This window comes from Vombatus ursinus, unplaced genomic scaffold (genome assembly GCF_900497805.2).
Source record: "Vombatus ursinus unplaced genomic scaffold, bare-nosed wombat genome assembly UNPS02014832.1, whole genome shotgun sequence".
Classification (NCBI taxonomy): domain Eukaryota; kingdom Metazoa; phylum Chordata; class Mammalia; order Diprotodontia; family Vombatidae; genus Vombatus; species Vombatus ursinus.
This window is the reverse complement of record NW_020954610.1, coordinates 40299757-40320044: the sequence shown is the minus strand read 5'-3', so window position 1 is coordinate 40320044 and position 20288 is coordinate 40299757.

Genomic DNA, 20288 nt, shown 5'->3' with positions numbered 1-20288 from the left:
ATGGTAGAGCTGGGATAGGAACCCATATCCTTCAACTCCAAACACAGAACCTTTCTATCATATCACATTAAATATTATCAACAGAAGGTACCTCGGTGGTCATTTAGAAAATTCTTCTTTCAAGTTTCATATCCATGAAAGAAGTACATTTCTGAATGCTTAAGAAATGATAGCTTCTGAGTAATTCAAGTAAAGAATTTAGAGTGACTGTTATCATTTGGCCTTCTCTTCCTGAGTATACATACAACTACAAAGTTTCTCATGCTATCCTTGTGGACAACATGGTGAAATAGGAGCTAAATGATACTAGAAGTGGGTGGATTCAGAGTTGATTGAATGGTTGGACCCAAGGAATAGCCACTGATGGATTAACATCAACTTGCAGAGTGGTTTCTAATGGATTAATCCAGTACAATCTATACTTGACTCTGTAGGATTTGACATTTTCAACAATGACATGGATGAACATAAAGGTGGCATGCTTATTGAATCTACAGATGATAGAAAGCTATACATAATAGCTTGCAAAATTCAAATCCAAAAAAATCTTGCAAGGCTAGAATGATGGGCCAAATCTATTAAGATGGACTTACATAGAAATAAATATAAAGTCCTATACTTGGGCTCAAAAACTCATCTTCACAGGTTCAAGAAGGTAGAGGCACAGCCAGACAGCAATTCACGTAAAAAAAAAAACTATCAGGGGATTTTAGTGGATTGCTGGCTCAGCGAGTCAATGGTGTGACATAGCAACTAATTAAGCTGATGCAATCTTCATAGAGGATGACCTTTGACCTGCTCTGGTTACATTTGAAGCATGTGTTGAGTTGTGGACACCTTATATTAAATAGAACATTGACAAGTTGGTGAGCTTCCAGAAGATAGTGATGAGGATCATAAAGGACCTTGAGACCATGCCATATCTGGGGATTTTTATCCTAGAAGAGACTCAGGGGAACATGATAATAATCTTTAAGTTTTTTGAGTGTTATCATGTGAAAGAAAGATCAGATTTATTCTTCTTGGCCACAAAGGGCAAAACTACCCAATAGTAAAAATTGGAGATTGAAGCTTAATGTAAGGAAAAATGTCCTAAAAATTAGAGCTATACAAAATGATTTGGGTTGCTATTGTGGATTAACTGAAATCTTAAATAAAATAACACTCCTTCCCATTTTTTGGGAATGATTTGGACTAGAAGATGACCTCTGAGGATCCTTCCAAATCTAGGAGTATGATAGAGTTAGTTATCAGTTATCTGCTATAGTCAATTGTCAAAGATCTGTATTGCCACTTATTTAAATTATATAGAAATTATATAGTACCCCAAAGAAATCTTTTAGTCAGGTACTTATAGCTGTAATTAAGCAGAGTAGGTAATAAAGTCTTCAATTAGTATTGTTTGTTATCTCTTTTTAATTATACTCTCTACTGCAACTTGCAGTTCAAGGGAAGTTCTTTTAAAACCAAACAGGTAAATAATGCCTCCCCCTCTATTCAAAGAAGTAGTAAATCAAAACCAGAACAAAACTTTGGGAGAGAAAGGATAGCTATATTTAAGCTGGCTCTCTGCTTTAGTCTGAGAGGTGATGTCTTGGCTCATGTGTGAACTGGATTTAAGTGAGGTTGAGTTATGCAAAGTCATCAGCCTCACTCTAGCCTCCAGAGTTATCAGAGTCCAGTGGCAGGACAAAAGTCAAGATGCTGGCAATCAATGGCCCAGGTTGCAGTGGATGACCTTGGCATCTTTGATGTCTAACCAAGCACTAAGCTCTCCACAGTGCCTGCTTCAGTCACTTTCACAGCCATTGTTCTCATCTGCCCATTCCACCTGGGAAAGTCTTCATATGCTTGGGGTAGGTATCCTCCTAATTCACTGACTGGTGTGAGAATTGTCAGCTACCCTCAACCTGGCTTAGCCAGTCTGCTAAGACAGTTTTACCAGGATATGGCTACTAAGCATGCTACAGCTTCTTGGAGCCACAGGTGAGAGTTGGGTGACAGGTGGGCACCAAAGATAGATGAGCAGTTATGAAAATGGTTGGTAAGCCTTCATACCAGAGATGCTGGTCCTCCTTGAACATCCCACAAACCCCTGAGAGGTGATATTATCTATAAAGGCATATGATACACATGATTTAGTCACAGGGATGGGGAATCTGCGACCTTAAGGCCACATGTAGCTCTCTAAGTCCTCAAGTGCAGCCCTTTGACTGAATCCTTTGGCCTCAAGGCTGCAGGTTCCCCACACCTAGTAGTGGACAAACCTCTGGACTTGAGGTTAGAAAGACCTGGATTTGAATTCTGCCTCAAACATTTCCTAGCTATCTGACCCAGTGCAAATCACAACCCCTCAGCCTCAATTTCCTTGTATGTAAAATGATGGCAATAACAGCACCTATCTCTCAGTTTTGTTGTGAAGCTCAAGCAAGTTAATGTATGTAAAATGCTTTATGTAACTTTAAAGCACTCTCTAAGTGTCATATGTATTATAGGCAACATTAATTAGAAAGAAGGGATTACTTCTGAGGAGGAAGGCAGCATAGGAAGATGGGACAACTTTCCATCATGTATTCATTCATTCATTCATCAAGTAAATATTATATGCAAGGTTCTGTGTCTTCATCATCATGTAAATTTTCATATCATCAGAAATACCCTTAAAGACTACTTCCTTTGAATAGTTTACCTATCAGATTTATGGAGAACAGAAGAATTCATGACCAAACAGGACATACAGAACATTACAAAAAGCAAAAATGAACAACTTTGATTACATTAAATTGAAAAATTTTTGCACACACAAAGCCAGTGCAACCAAGATTAGAAAGAAAGTAGAAAACTGGAAAAGAATTTTTACAACCAGTCTCTCTGAAAAGGGGCTCATTTCTGAAATTTATAGAGAATTAAGTCAAATTTATAAGAATACAAGTCACTCCCCTACTTGATAAATGGTCAAAGGATATGAACAGGCAGTTCTCAGAGGAAGAAATTAAAGCCATCTATAGTCATTTGAAAAAATGCTCTAAATCACTATTGATTAGAGAAATGCAAATCAAAACAACTCTGAGGAAGCACATCACACTTATCAGATTGACCAAAGTGACAAAAAAGGAAAATGATAAATGTTGGAGAAGATGTGGGAAAATTGGAACACTAATGCATTGTTGGTGGAGTTGTGAACTGATCCAACCATTTTAGAGAGCAATTTGGAACTATGCCCAAAAGGCTATAAAAATGTGCATACCCTTTGACCCAGCAATAGCACTTCTAGGCCTGTTTCTCAGAGAGATCATACAAATGGGAAAAGGACCCACATGTACAAAAATATTTATAGAAGTTCTTTCTGTGGTGGCAAAGAATTGGAAATTGAGAGGATGCCCATCAATTGGGGAATGGCTGAACAAGTTGTGGCATATGAATGTCATGGAATACTATTGTGCTATAAGAAATGATGAACAGGCTGACTTCAGAAAAACCTAGAAAGATTTGTATGGTCTGATGCTGAGTGAAGTGAGCAGAACCAGGAGAATGCTATACACAATAATAGCCATGTTGTGCGATGACTAATATTGATAAACTTAATCCTTCTCACCAATACATCTCCAATACATCTCCAAAGGCCTCGTGATGGTAAATGCTATCCATAAAGAAGAAAGAACTATTGAGTTTATATGCAGATTGAAGCATACTGTTTGCCATTTTTTTCTCTTCTGTTGAGTTTTGTTTCTTCTTTCTGGTGGTTCCTCCTATTGGTTCTAATTCTTACTTACAACATCACTAATGTGAAAACATGTTTAATAGGAATGTATATGTATAGCCTATATCAGATTGTGTGCTGTCTTGGGGAAGGCGGTGAGGAAGGAGAGGGAGGGTGGTGGGGAGGGAGGGGGAGAAAAATTTTAAACTCAAAAGCATATGGAAGTGATTGTTGATAAATCAAAATAAATTAATTAAAAAAAAGACTACTTCCTTTTCTCTTTTAAGACACTTTTATTGTTTATAAAGGTTACCTCTTTTACTTGTTTCATTCCTAATTATTCCTTCACCCTGTACTCTCCAAACAGGAAAATAAAAACTTACTCTAATCAAGACCAGCTTATTGCTGAAATAGCTTTTTAGGATTCTTCCCCCACACACACCCTGCCTCCACCACCACTCTGCCCCCGCAAAGACTTCAGAGTTTGAAACTGCAGCAACTTCAAAAGCTGATTGCAGGCAGATATTCTACTTTCTTCATAATAATGGAATCAATAATCTTCTTCCTTGTAGGAAGAGTTCCAGAAGATACATTTTAAGGGTTCAATTTTCTTCCACAGGATAGGTTTTTGATTCTTTATGGCCCCACTTATGACTCCAAACACTTCCAGGAAAGTATTTCTACCAAAAACAATGAATGCACAATGGCTCATCTCTAAATTCCAAGGAAATTATCTGAATTTAGCACTAGAACTCTCTGTGCTGCTGTCATCTATTTATGATAAGATCTCAATCATACCATACCATACAAGGCATATTGAGAATTAATAGTTTATTTTATCTCTCTCTCTCCCTCCCCCTCACTTTCCCCCTTCTTCCCTTTTTAACAAGGTATTTTGAAAAGATATTCAAGACTGTTAATATGCCCAAAGTGCAAAAGTCCATCTTTTTTTTCCTAACACATTTTCCCAGTAATACTTTATGGCTACAAATTATGGAACACTATGATCTTGAAAGACTCAGAACTTCAAGAAAACCAACAGTTAATAGAAAGACACTTGGAAGGTCTAAGTAGGCTTCAGTCTATTACTCATTTTGATTTGCATATGAAAAACGGCATAAAAGATATCATCAATGACATGTATGATTGGCAAAGTAGGAATGATAGTAATGTATCAGGAATGAGACTTAACAGATGCACAAAGTGAGACACTAGCTGGTACCTATTAATTTTTTTAATTTTAATTTATGGAATAAAATAAGCATTTCCATAACATAATAAAATTGCTATTATTTCATTTAGGATTTTTTGTATCCATATTCATTAATGGAAGTGGTCTATGATTTTCTTTATCTGTTTTTATTCTTCCTGATTTAGGTATCAGTATCATGTTTGTTTCATAATAGGAGTTTGGTAGTATCCCTTCTTTGCCTATTATTCAAAATAATTTATTTAACATTGGAATTAGTTGATCTTTAAATGTTTGATTGAATTTATTTGTAAATCCATCTAGTCCTGGTGCTTTTTTCTTAGACAGCTCATTTATGGCTTGTTTAATTTCTTTTTCTAAAATAGGTCTACTCTATTTCCTCTTCTACTAATCTAGGTAATTTATATTTTTGTAAATATTCTTCCATTTCACTTAAATTATTAGGTATATTGGCATATAATTAAGCAAAATTAACTCCTTATAATTGCTTTCATATCATCTTCATTAGTGGTATATTCACCCTTTTTATTTTTAATACTAGTGATTTGGATTTTTTTTGTTTTTTAATCAAAGTAACCAATGGCTTATCTGTTTTATTGGTTTTTTCATAAAACCAACTCCTAGTTTTATTTATTAGTTGGATGGTTTTTTTTTTACACTAAATTTTATTACTCTCACCTTCAATTTTTAGGATTCCTAATTTAGTATTTAATTGGGGGATTTTTCACTTGTTCTTTTTCTATTTTTTAAACTGCATACCCAATTCATTGGTCTGTTCTTTCTCTATTTTATTGATGTGAACATTTAGAGATATAAATTTCCCTCTGATCGATGGTTTTGCTGTTTTGATATGTTGTTTCATTATTGTCACTATCTTTAGTGAAATTATTTTTTGTTTCTGTGATTTATTCTTTTACCCACTCATTTTTAAGATTGGGTTGTTTAATCTCTAATTACTTTTTAACCTATATTTCCATGGTTCCTTATTAAATATATTTTTTATTGCATTGTGATCTGAAAAGTATACTTTTAACATTTTTGCTTTTCTGCTTTTGACTATAAAATTTTTATGTCTTAATATGTGGTTAATCTTTGTAAAGGTATCATGAACTGCAGAGAAAAAGGTGTATTCCTTTTTATTTCCATTCAGTTCTCTATAGATAGCTATCATATCTAAAATTCTATTCACTTCCTTGATTTCTTTCTTAGTTATTTTTTGATTAGATTTATCTAGTTCTGAGAGGGAAAGATTAAAGTCACCCATTGTTATCTGTCTCCACCTGTAATTAATTTAATTTTTCTTTTAAAAATTTAGATGCTACAGTATTTAATGCATATAGATTCAGTATTGATATTGCTTCATTGTCTAGGGTACCTTTTAATCAAAATGTAGTTACCCTGTTTATTTCTTTTAATTAGATCTATTTTAGCCTTAACTTTGTCTGAGATCATGATTGCTACCTCTGCCTTTTTTGTCTCATCTGAAGCATAATAAATTCTACTCTAACCTTCCATTTTAATTCTGTGTATCTCTCATTCTTAAATGTATTTCTTATAAACAACATATTGTTGGATTCTGATTTTTAATTCATTCTACTATCTGGTTCCATTTTATGAGTGAGTTCATCCCATTCGCATTCAATGCTATAATTACTATTTGTGAATTTCCCTCCATCCTATTTTTATTCACTATTATCCTTTTCAGCTTCTCTTTTTACCCTATCCCCATTACTTTATCTTCTTCCCTTACAATTCTTTATTCTACCCACCCCTGTAAGAGTCCCTCCATTATCCTCTCCCCCACTCTCCAAAATCTTAATTTACACACCCTTCTAAAAGTCCCTCTCCCACCCTGTCCACCAGTCCTCTCACCTCTCTACAAGTCCAGAAGACTTCTACTCCTTTCCAGATGTTAACACTGTTTCCTCTTCAACCCAGATCTGAAGAGAGTAAGATTCTAACACTACCAGCCCTCTCTATTAGTTTCCTGCTTCCTCTGTATTAGTTTTTCCTTTCATTATCCATTTATGTGAAATAATTACTCTTTTTTTACCTTTTCCTATGCAATTTTGTTTTTTAGAATCACCCCATCATACACAATTCAGCCCCAACCTTTCCTTCAAACTATCCTAGTAATGATAACTGTTTAAAGAATACTGCTAACATTTTTATATGTTAGAAGTAAACAGTTTACCCCAAAGAATAACATCAAATGGTCACAGGTTCAAAAAAAATTCTTGGAAGAACTTAAAAAAAGAATTCAAAAAACAAATAAAAGAGATAGAGGAAAAATTAGGAAAAAATTAAAGCAATCTAAGAAAATTACGAAAAGAAAATTAACCATTTGGAAAAAGAAGTCGAAAATCTTAAGGAAAAAAGTAACTGCTTGAAAACTAGAATTGGGCAAGAGGAATAAAATGAAATTATAAGACGCCAAGAAATAATAGAACTAGAAAAAGTAGAAGAGAATCTGAAATATCTCACTAAAAAAAAAACTGATCTGGAGAACACATCAAGGAGAGACAATATAAGAACTGTCAGACAACCTGAAAGTTATGATAAAAAAAATTGATACAATATTATGAGAAATTATTAAGGAAAATTGCCCTGAAGTTCTAGAACACGAAGGTAAAGTAGAAATAGAAAAAATCTACCATTCATCACTCATCTAAAAGGGATTCTAGGAGGAAAAGTTATAGGAACGTCATAACCAAATTTCAAAACCCCCAGGTTAAGGAGAACATATTGCCAGTAACAAGAAAAAAAAACCAATTTAAATACTGTGAAGATACAATCAGCAAAAGAGCTGGGGTTGTGACCAAGAATAACTTACCTGGCAGAGTTGAGCATAATCCTGAATGAAAAAAATGGCCATTTGAAAAACTGAAAGACTTTCAGGTATTTGTGATGAAAACACCAGAACTCAATGGAGAATTCAATATAAAAGATCCAGAAGAAATAGAAAGAAAATGTTAAAGACTAATTGTAAGGGACTCATTAAGCTACCCATGAAATATTAAAAGAACCTGATAGAGAGTTTTAGCATACTGGACATGTGTCCTGTGTTGGATTTCTGGAAAGACATGTACAAGAATCTGACAGGATCAGAAAACATAGTGTTATGACCTACTCTGGCAAAGGCATTGTGAGTCAATGGTTCTTTTGAAATATTGATTCTTAATATCTTTTGTTTTTATGTCACCTACATTTCCCAATGTATCTCACCCTTCTTCCCTTCCCAGATAGCCATTTCTTGTAACAAAGAAAAAGAAAGAGGAGAAAAAATAGTTCACTGAACCTAAGACATCAAAAAATCTGACATTGCATGCAGCATTCTATACCCAGAGCCTGCCACTTCTGCAAAGAAGCAGGGTGAGATGTCTTCTCTGAACATAACTTTTTAATATCAGACACCTTTAGAGGCATATTAAACTTAGAAATAATTATCTATTAACAAAGCAGTGAAATTTTTTAAATATCAATTTTACTGATATTATTTACCTTAGCATCACCTAAATTCCTTTTTGTTGTATTCCTCTGTTTCCTCCCAGAGAACTATCCCATATAATAGCAAAGCACTGAAATTAAATGTACAAATACAAATGTCAGTGGAAGAGAGGGTAACCAAAGTTATTTAATGAAGTAAATAAGCTGAATGTAGAAAACCTCACTGAAAAAACTAAAAATAGGTTATGGGATGATGGAGTTAAAGCTAAAAGTGACCCCAGTGAGCAAATCCAACTCCCTCATTTTACAGATGAGGAAACTAAGGCACAGAGAACTTATGTGACTTGTTCAGGGTCACACAGACAATAAGTGTTTGAGGCCCGATTTGAACCTGTGTCTTCTTGGCTCTGAGTTCACTGCTCTATCTACTACTCCACATTGCCTCTATTAAAATGCCATCTTGTGTATGGTTCATAAGATAAGAAATGAGAGAAGACTTAATAAATAGTTGATGTTAGCCATACTAGTCCAGTAATAATAATATATTTCAGTATTTAACAACCTGTGATTTTAGCAGTGTGATCATGCCTTCAACCCCTTGATATGCCTCCACCCTAGGCCTGTCCTTTTGATTGGTGACCACCATTTCATAAGAGGCTCCAGCCATGCTCATTTCACTTCTAACTCAACTTGCTCTCTGGATTGCTTGACCTGCTCATCAACAGCTTTATCCCTGACCCCTACATATCCCCTCCCCCATGATCACAACTTCTCTGAGGCTTAGTAGGAGGACTTAAAGAGTTTCTGTGACCAAAAAATCCAGCATCCTGCCACTGGCCTTGTGATAAACTGCTCCACACTAAAATAGGCTGGTCACTGAATGACAGACATGTAGGTCATAACCAGGCAGGTCTGTTCTCAAAGCCTTTCCAGCTTGGTAGGACCTAACAGCTCTTACATTGTGCAGGCACAGTCATTGAGAACCTAGACTGACTTCAACATCATGATGAAGAATCAGAATAGGACTTTATCGGTATGTGTAATACTAATATTCTTTAATCATATTATTTACTTTAATATTATTTTAATTTAGTTTAATATATCTTAATTCAATTCATGAAATACTCATAACTATGTAAAGCTAGGTGGTACAGTGGATAGAGCATTGGACCTGGAGTCAGGAAGACTTGAGTTCAAATCCTACCTCAGACACTTACTAGCTGTTTGACCCTGTGCAAGTATCAGTTTCCTCAACTGTAAAATGGGATTGATAGTAGCACATACATTCCAGGGTTGTTGTGAAAATCAACTAAGATAACACTTATAAAGTACTTTGTAAACCTCAATGTCCTATATGAATGCAAGTCACTAAATTGCCATGTAAAGGTTAGTAGTTATGATGATGATGGTGATGATGATGATGATGATGATGATGATGTACCTGCACTATACTGTAGGGAATACAAAAAAAGTTTAAGAGTGTCCCTCAAGGAGCTCGCAATCTTGAAGACAGAAGGATAGATAGAGAGAGGGATGAGTTATTAAATGCTTACTATGTAATAGGTACAGTGCTAAGAAATGGGGATATAAAATAGAAGTAAAGAAGATGCTCCCTACTCTCAAGGAGTTTCCATTCTAATAGAGTATTACAAAACACAAAGAGGAGCTAGAAAGTAGGAGTGGATACATAAGGGTTGAGAATCAGGGATAAAGCTGCCAATGAGGCAACCCAGAGAGCAAGTTGAGCTGGAAGTGTAATGAGCATGGCTGGAGCTTCTTATGAAATGGTGGTCAGTCAGAGTCTCACCAATCAAAAGGGTAGAGGATGAAGGAGGAGGGAAAGCTGCTGGCAAGGAGATGGAACAGTTTGGAAAGTGAGTTAAGCTGGGAATAAAGTGAGCATGGCTAGGAGTTCTCATGAGATCCCTAGAGAAAGATTGAAGTCCATTAAATAGAACACAATAGGACAGGCTATGTTTAAATGGTAAAATGTACACACCAAATAATTTGTGCTATGGGAGTTCAGAGAAGGGAAGAAGGATGAATGGAAGATTTTCCAAAGGAACACCTTTGTACCTAAAGGTCTCCAGAAATAGTTAAGGAACACATAAAATAGAAGTAATTATTTTTTTTAAAGGCAATTGGGGTTGAGTGACTTGCCCAGGGTCACACAACTAGTAAGTGTCAAGTGTTTGGTCTGAGGCCGGAATTGAACTCAGGTCCTCCTGACTTCAGGGCCAGTGCTCTATCCACTGCGCCACCTAGCTGACCCAGAATCATCTTTTAAATAGTATTTCATTTTCCCTCAATTACATATAAAAACAATTTTAACACTTTTTTTAAGTTTTAAGCTCCAAATTCTACCCCTTCCTTATTCCCCTCCCCCCCTCCCTGAGACAACAAGCAATCTGATGTATGTTGTACATATGCAATCGTATAAACATTTCCACACTAGTCATTTTGTGGAAGAAAACTCAAACAAAAAAAGAAAGAAAGAAAGAAGTAAAGGAGAAAAATAGTATGCTTCAGTCTGTATTTAGATGGTATCAGTTCTTTCTCTGGAGGTGGATCATATTTTTCATCATGAGTCCTTTAGGATTATCTTGGGTCATTGTATTGCTGAGAATAGCCAAGTCTCACACAGTTGTTCTTCACAATTGTTCATGGTACAATATTGCTGCTACTGTGTACAGTGCTCTCCTGGTTCTGCTCACTTCACTCTACATCAGTTCATGTAAGTCTTTTCAGATTTTTCTGAAATCATCCTGCTCATCATTTCTTATAGCACAATAATAAGGAATCATTTTTAACTTCCTATTCTCTTGGGACATGAGACCTGAGAATTCTCTATATAGAAAAGTTTCTGAATCTGTTAACAACTTGTAGTTCATGTTGTATCTGATCAAAGGATAGTCAGAGAAGACAAGGATGCAAGCCACTACAGGGACAGGCTATTATACTGAATTTAATATTGAGAAAAGCAGAAGTCATAAAGGAATGAAAAGATGTTTGTCCACGTATCACACACCAAACATCATCATTCCTTGGCTATTATAATTTGTCTTACTGTGAATTTAAATGTATTAAGTATTGGTAGACTCTTCTCATTTGCATTGCAGAGAAAAGCATGTTGGAAATGCCTTCAGGAAATGGGCTCATGTAGATTCCAGTTATTCTGACCTCATAAGGTAATCAACATGTCATCTCAATTGCATCCCAGGAATCTGTAGCTTCTTTTTGACTTTGATATATCTTTAACTATCCAAGTCTGCCTATACCTATACCTTATTAAGTATTTCTTCATATCCTTCCCAGCTGTGCCACACTATTTATCATCCTAGCCAATTCATTCTCAAACACATTCCTTTTGATAGGAATTTTCAAAATATGTCTTGATGGAGACAAAACCAACTGGATGTTATGCATATTTGAGTCCTTGGGTTCCTGGCACAAAGAAGCTATGCTTAGTCATGAAAACTATACAGAGAACTTCTTGTCCAGACTCAGCAAACTCAGTGAAGCTTGTTTACCTTCTGTAGTGGATAAAATGAGCAGTCCTGGATTTAATTCCTTCCTTCCTTGAAAATTTTGTGACCAGGCAAATCATTTAAGCTTTTTTTCCCTCTGGTTCACAAGTGGAGAATGAAGGCAACAATTATAAAAGATTTTGTAAAGTGCCTAGAGGAACATTATTGACAAATAAATGTCTGTCCCCTTAAGTTAACCCCTCTAGTCAAAAGGTTATTCTCCTTTCCCTTATGAATACCAGTGTTTGCAGGTTCCCTTAAAACACCAAGTTAAGGCTTGATCTAGAAAACATTAAGTATAATTTTCCATGCCTTTAGGATGATTTTTTTGAGCCAGCTTGATCTCTGTCTTCATATCTCTTTCATTGTGCTCCTATTCATATTAATTCTTACTCTCCCCATTCCCTTGTATCTTTCTCCCTCCTCCTTTCCTTTTCTTTCCCACTCTTCTTAAACCAATTACCATTTGATTTATTAGCCTTGTGCTACATTATGGACCAATTGGTAGCCTGAAGATTTGCCTTGAAGTTGGTTTTGTGTGTGTGTGTGTGTGTGTGTGTGTGCATGTGCATGTGTGTGTTTTTAAGCAATTAACACAGTGCCTAGCACACAATATGTGCTTAATAAATGTTTATTGGTTGATTGATTATTGATTGTAAGCAATTGATATGGTATACATATAATGGAGTAGAAAGAATTACAAACTTCAGGTCTGGTAAGCAGTCATAAATAAGACTGGAAATTAAACCAGTTGGGGCAAATGAGTCTTGTGGTCTGAATTCCTTTAGCAAACATTTGTTATATCCCTATATCACCAATTTGAAATTTATTTGTTACCTATTTTTGAGATGGTTTCTTAGCATCTGATAACATTTGGAACACTTGGCCTTTGAGAATAAGCATTAACATCAAATTGTTTCTGGCAAAATATAGATAAACCAATTAATGTGGAAAGAGGCCTGGATACTGTCAACCTCCGAGGATAGAAAAATGATCTAATTGGAACTTTATTGCAACAGGTTTGGTTGTTCTCTTTCCAGGAAAGAGACCTTCAGGAAAGTAACTGAGGAAGCAGCAGTGTCTAGTGGGTGAGGTAAAGAGGAAGAGCAGGAAAGAATATCCAACATGCTCCATTTTAGGTCCCAGAGCACTAAGTAGGAATCTTGGCACCTGGGGTAGAGTAAATACCTTTAAATGCCCCAAGTAAGAGTTTATTTTTTGATCCTAGATGTTACAGGGAGTCATTGGAATTTATTTAAAAGGGAAGATGACTTGGTCAGATGTGTGCTTTTTGAAAACTGTTTTAGCAGGGTTGTCTGGGGATAAGTTGGAGTAGGGAGAGGCAAGGAAGCAGGTGTATTAGGAGATTATTACATTAGTCCAGGTCAGAGGTGATGAGAGTATGAACTAGCTGTGTGATTAGAGAGAAGGGGATGTACATGAGATGCTTAGGAATCTGCTTTGCATTTGACAATTGTTTGGACATGTTGGATGAGTAAGAGTGACGAATTAAAAATGACACTGAGATGGCAAACCCAGGTGACTGGAAAGCTGGCAGTGCCTTAATTGGTAACAGAAAGAGATTCTGAGAGGTAGTAAATTTTTTGGGGAAAATAGTTTCCTTATATGACATCCAGTTAGAAATGTCCAGTATGAACATAGGAACAACTTAATCTTTTCTTGTTATGGAAAGTAATATCTATCTACTGGTATAGTGGATAGATCACTAGGCTTGGAATCAGAAAGATTCCTCCTCCTGAGTTCAAATCTGGTCTCAGGCACTTAGTAGCTGTATGACTCTGGGGAAGTCATTTAACCCTGTTTGCCTCAGTTTCCTCAACTGTAAAATGAGCTTTAGAAGGAAATGGCAAAACCACTCTAGCCTAATGTTTAATAATCCCAAAGGCTCAAGCTACTGCAATAAGGTCTTACTATTTAACAAAAAAACTGCTAGTAAAATTGGAAAGTAGTCTGGCAGAAATTAGGTTTAGACCAACCACATACAAATATATCACATACATATTTGTATATGTAATATATGTATATTATATGTAACAGATACATAATATGTATAACGTATACATATTTTACAATATATGTTTTATATACAGGGGTGTATGGGGTGTTCAGGGAGGACTAGTATTTCTGGTATAAGGGCTTGCCATGCCCTTTTCAGGTCTGCTCATCTACCTTTGTTGTCCACCTGCCACCCAACTCTCACCTGTGACTCCAAGAAGCTGTAGCATGCACAGCAGCCACATGCCAATAAAACTGACTAGGCAGGTGGCTAAATCGGGTCAAGGGTAATGGACAAGCCTCAAACCTGTTGGTGAGATAGACCCCAAGCATTTGAAGACTTCTTCTGGCAAAATGGGCTGATAAGAACAACTTGGTTCATGAAGAGGGCTGAAACAGGTAGTGTTTAGTTGAGTGCTTAGAGCTTGGTCAGACATCAAAGATGCCAAGGTCACCTACTGCATCCAGGGCCACTGCCAGTGGTCCTGACTTTTGTCCTGCCACTGGACTTCAATGACTCAGGAAGAGAGAGTGAGGCTGATGACTTTGTGCAACTCTGCCTCACTTAAATTTGATTCATGCATAAGTCAAGACATCACCCCATGATGTCACTGGACCTCTTTGAAAAAAACAAAGGACAAATGACAACATATCACATATACATCACACCATATACATCACCACATACCATGAAACAAAAACTCATATCAGAAGCAAAGTAGAGGAGCAAGGAAGAAATTACCTTTCAAATTTATGGATAGGAGAACAGTTTATGAACAAATAAGGAATAGAAATCACAGAAGATAAAATGAACAAATCTGATTATATAAAATTAGAAAGGTTTTACATAGCCAATGTACTTACAATTAGAAGGCAAATAGTTAACTGAAAAAATCTTTATATCAAGTTTCTCTGATAAATTTCTTATTTCTTTGATATGTAGGGACTTTATTCAAATTTATGTTTAAAAGCCATTTCCAAACTGATAAATGATCAAAGGATAAGTATGAGTAGTTTTCAAGGGAAGAAACCCAGGCTATCTAAGTCATATTTTAAAAATATTCCAAATCACTATTAATTAGAGAAATGCAAATTAAAGCAACTCAGGTTCCATCTTATACCCATCAGATTGGTGAAGTAGACAAAAAGGGGAAAATAACAAATATTGCAGGGGCTATGGGGAAAAAGGCACATTAAAGAGCTCTTGAAGGAGAAATGAATTGGTCCAGGTTTCTGGAAAACAATTTGGAACTTTGCCCAACAAGCTACTTAATTGTAGCATATCATTTAAACCAGTAATATCACTACTAGGCATATACCCCAAGGAGATCAAAGAAAGAAGAAAATGACCTATATATTCAAAAATATTTCAAACAGATTTTTTTTTGGTGGCAAAGAACTTGAAACTAATGGGGTGCACATCAATTCAAGAATGGTTGATATAGAATGACATAAGGATGTAATGAAATTCTCTTGTACTGTAAGAAATGATGAAAATGACATTTTTCAGAGAAATCTGGAAAGATTGTATGAACTGATACAGAGTAAAGTGAGAGGAATATGGAGAATAATTTATACTACAACAACATTGTAAAACATACAACTTTGAAAGACAAGAACTCTGGTAAATTCAATGATTAACCATGGTTCCAGAGAAGCTATGATGAAGAATGCTACTCATCTCCTAACTGAGAGGTAATGGATTTAATATGCAGAGACATATATTTTTGGACATGGCTAATGTAGGAATTTGCTTTGCTTGACTATGAATATTTATTTTTATATTTGTTTATTTTTTTAATTTTTAAATTATTTTTAGTTTTCAATGTTCACTTCCATAAGCTTTTGAGTTTTAAATTTTCTCTCCCTCCCTCCCCACCTTCTCCCCCAAGATGGTGTACAATCTGATACAGGTTCTACATATACAGTCCTATTAAACATATTTTCACATTAATCATGTTGTAAAGAAAAATTAGAACCAATAGGAGGAACCACAAGAAAGAAGAAACAAAACAAAACAGAAGAGAAAAAAAAGAGTAAATAATATGCTTTGATCTGCATTCCAACTCCATAGTTCTTTCTCTGGATGTGGATAACATTTCCATCATGAGACTTTTGGAGATGTCTTAGATTCTTGCATTGCTGAGAAGAGCTAAGTCTATCAAAGTTAGTCTTCGTTCAATGTTGCTGTTACTGTGTACAATGTTCTCCTGGTTCTACTCACTTCACTCAGCATCAGTCCACACAAGTCTTTCCAGGTTTTTCTGAAGTCTGCTTGCTCATTATTTCTTATATCACAGTAGTATTCCATTACATCATTTACCACAACTTGTTCAGTCATTTCCCAGTTGATGGACATCCCTTCAATTTCCAAAACTTTGCCACCACAGAAAGAGCTGCTATAAATATTTTTGTATATGTGGGTCCTTTTCACATTTTTATGATCTCCTTGGGATACAACCCTAGAAGTGCTATTGCTGGGTCAAAGAGTATGCATGTTTTTTATAGCCCTTTGGGCATAGTTCCAAATTGCTCACCAAAATGGTTGCATCAGTTCACAACTCCACCAACAATGCATTAATGTTCCAGTTTTTCCACATCTTCTCCAACACTTAACATTCTTCTGTTTTGTCATGTTAGCCAATCTGATAAGTGTGATGTGGTACCTCAGAGTTGTTTTGATTTGCATTTCTCTAATCGATAGTGATTTAGAGCATTTTAAAAATATGACTATAAATAGCTTTAATTTCTTCATCTGAAAACTGCCTGTTCATATCCTTTGACCATTTATCAATTGGGGAATGATTTGTATTCTTATAAATTTGACTCTGATCTCTATATATTTTGGAAATGATGCCCTTATCAGAGACACTGGTTGTAAAAATTCTTTCCCAGTTTTCTGTTTCCCTCCTAATCTTGGTTGCATTGGCTTTGTTTGTGCAAAAACTTTTCAATTTAATGTAATAAAAATTATCCATTTTGCATTTCATAATGTTCTCTATCACTTGTTTGGTCTTAAATTCTTCCCTTCTCCATAAATCTGACAGGTAAACTATTCTTTGCTCTCCCAGTTTGCTCACAGTATTAACCTTTATATCTAAATCCCATTTTGTACTCATGGGTACCAAACGTACCTATTTTGACTTTATTTTGATATATGGTGTAAGATGACTATGAATATTTTTTACAAGGGTATGTTTTGTATTGGTTTTCAGTGGGGATGGAAAGGGGAGGGGAGGAGATAAAGGGAGAGAGAATAAATGCCTGTTATTTGTGGGGGGGGGACTTCTAGTTAAAAATTTAAAAAAAAGTCTAATATGTAGTTTGTGATGTGAAACTGGAGCTCAGGAAAGACACAAGTGACTATACAAACATATACATACAAATGAATGTGCACACATGTGTATATATACATGTATGCACATATATATATGTCATCTGCCTAGAGATGACAATTGAATCTATGGTAGTTGATGAGATTACCAAATGAGAGAGCAAAGAAAAATATGACCCAAGACAGTCTTGGGGCATACCTACAATGATGTTATGAATGAAGATTCAGCAAAGGATTCTGAGAAGAAGCAGACAGGAAGGTGGAGAAACAAGAAAAAGCAGTATCATAACCTAGAGCAGAAGGAATATACCAAAAGAGAGGGTCGTCAACAGTGTTAAATGTGATAGAGAGGTCTACAATACAATGCCTGCCTGCCTCACCACAAGAGCTGAAGCTTTAAGCTAAAGTAAAGATGGCAAAGGCTACTCTTTTTTTTTTCTTTTTGGTGGGGCAATTGGGGTTAAGTGACTTGTCCAGAGTCACACAGCTAGTAAGTGTCAGGTGTTTGGTCCGAGGCCAGATTTGAACTCAGGTCCTCCTGACTTCAAAGCCAGACCTCTATCCACTGTGCCACTTAGCCATCCCAAGGGTACTCTTGCTAGGTCAAACAGGTAGCATCTCAGCTGAGGACTCAAGCTGAAACCAGAAGGTAGAAGCAGAGAGAATCTCTATAGCCACATGCCCAGTGAAGTAATGCATTGTAGTGACCAGGAGACCAACAAAGTTCCACCTAGAAAAGACTATGAACTTTCCATCACTCAGTAGACATTACAGGTCATACTAGAACAATGGAGAATAGTTCAAGTAGAAGGAGAGTAATGACATCATCAGAAAATGGCGTGACTGCTGCCCGATCACATCCTCCGGACATACTCATTCCCTATCTCTGTACCTTTGCATATACTTCCTAGCCATACATTTTCCATACATATGTGCCCCTCTTTGTGTGTAACCTTACTATGCTCCTCTTCCCACTAATGATCTGTGTACTTGTGGAAATGTGCCTCAGGTTTACAAGGGAAATATTATGTTGCTACATTTCTTATTATGTTATTTCATTAAATGCCTTTGCTTTAAACTAATCTCATTCTCTAGCTGGTTGTCTTGTCGGTAAAAGTAAACACATCAATGGGGGTTCATTTTGTGTTTCTGTGTGAGTTTGTGTGTGTGTTTATCTATTCATAGACTCAGAGTGTAACTTGAGTCTGGGTAGCCTTTCTGGGTTGGAGGTGTCCTAGGTGATAAATGATTGTCATTTTAGGCTAATATAAACTGAAATATAAGAGATGATTTTTGCATCTAGAGGAAAGGCAGGGTCTTAGGTAAAGGAAGCAAACATAACTATACACATTTGGAAGATATCTAAAAAAGTTAAAAGTTCACCTTTACAAGTGTAAATTAAGTTCCATAGAATTAGAAAGGACTGCAAATTGCATATACCTGGGTTTTAAGGTGTGGGGGGAGTGGGGGGTGGAGTGAGATAAGTTTTAAGGATTTGTTGTTGTTCAGTCGCTTTAGTTGTGTTCGACTCTTTGAGACCCCATTTCGGATTTTCTGGGCAAAGGTACTGAAATGGTTTGCCCTTTCCTTCTCCAGCTCGTTTTACAGATAGTAACCGAGGCAATCAGGGTTAAGTGATTTGCCCAGGGCCAAACAGTTAGTGTCTATGGCCAGATTTAAAATCAGATTCTCCTGACTCCAGGGCCAGTCCTCTATCCATTGCACCACCTAGCTTCTGGGTTTTAAGGATTATTAGCCCCTTAACTGGATCCAGGTGGCTCATTCCTGATAACTTTTTTGTTGTTGTTGTTTCTACTGATTAATAATCTGAAAGACAGTATTTTTTCCAGTGGGGGTGATTAGGGTTCTCCCCCATCCCAACCCAAGGCCAGGAAGCTCAAACCAGCTATCTGTTACTGCATCTATGACCCATCTCCCCAAACAGTGTAGCAGCCTTACATGCTCTCCTGCTACACTCCCTCCTTTTTATCAGGCTATATCCTTTATCACCTTGCCACCTACTGATTCTTCCTTTTTAGTATTCTCTTCTCAGTCCACCCAAATCTCTTGGCTAGATCATAATTCAGAGGAGAACTAAGTGTTTCTGAAATGGGAGAAACTAGCTTGCAAAACTTCCCACCCTCCATTTTTTATTTGATTTAGAGGTGAGACTCTAGATTGTAATAAATGTGGTCTTTTGCCACGAACTAAGTATTATTGGTTTTGTTTTGGAGAATTGTGACTCAACATATGTAGACACTCCCTCTACCTATAACATAGCATCATAAAGTAGTTTGTGTTTAACTTACTCCTGGAGAACAGCCCAGGGTGGGGAATTGACAATTTAACAGAATTGCCCAGCTAGTTGATATACTTAAACCCTTCTCATTCTGACTCCCAGTCCAACCTACTACCCAATATACTTTCTCTCATGTTGCCCTCATAAATAGTGGTAAATGGAGATTAAGGAAGAATGAGCAGACCAATAATATTCACCTGGTGACGATATATGGCTGTGAAACATGGAACACCACCACACTGGAAGAATTCAAACTATAAATAACTGAATAGAAAGAGGCATGGTAGGTGTAAACTGACTTAAAACTGATATTTGAAAGTGAGAGGTCAAAGATATCTATTAAACTATTAGCTTAAAACGGCACTAAGATTTGTGACACTATGTGGATGTACATGTATTGCAAATGTATATATCCATGGGTATGTATACATATATGGTCCAGTATATAGAAAGTATATTACATAAAATATGTTGGCCCACTTCCTTTTTATATAGACATTCATACATGTACATTAAATACAGACACTTGCCCACTTCCTTTTCTGTTTAGGAAGTGGGCCAGTCCTAAATCTGGAGAATGAAAGACAACAGATGGGTAGGGTTTAGGTTATACAAATTATACACTGGCACCTCCAGATATTAAAAAAAAGATTTTTAAAGTCCGGAAAGCCCTTAAGTCTCTTGGGAAGAGCCTTAATGGAGGATTTAGCTGAAAAACCCTGGCCATGAATTGCACAGGATGAGGACAGTAAGGG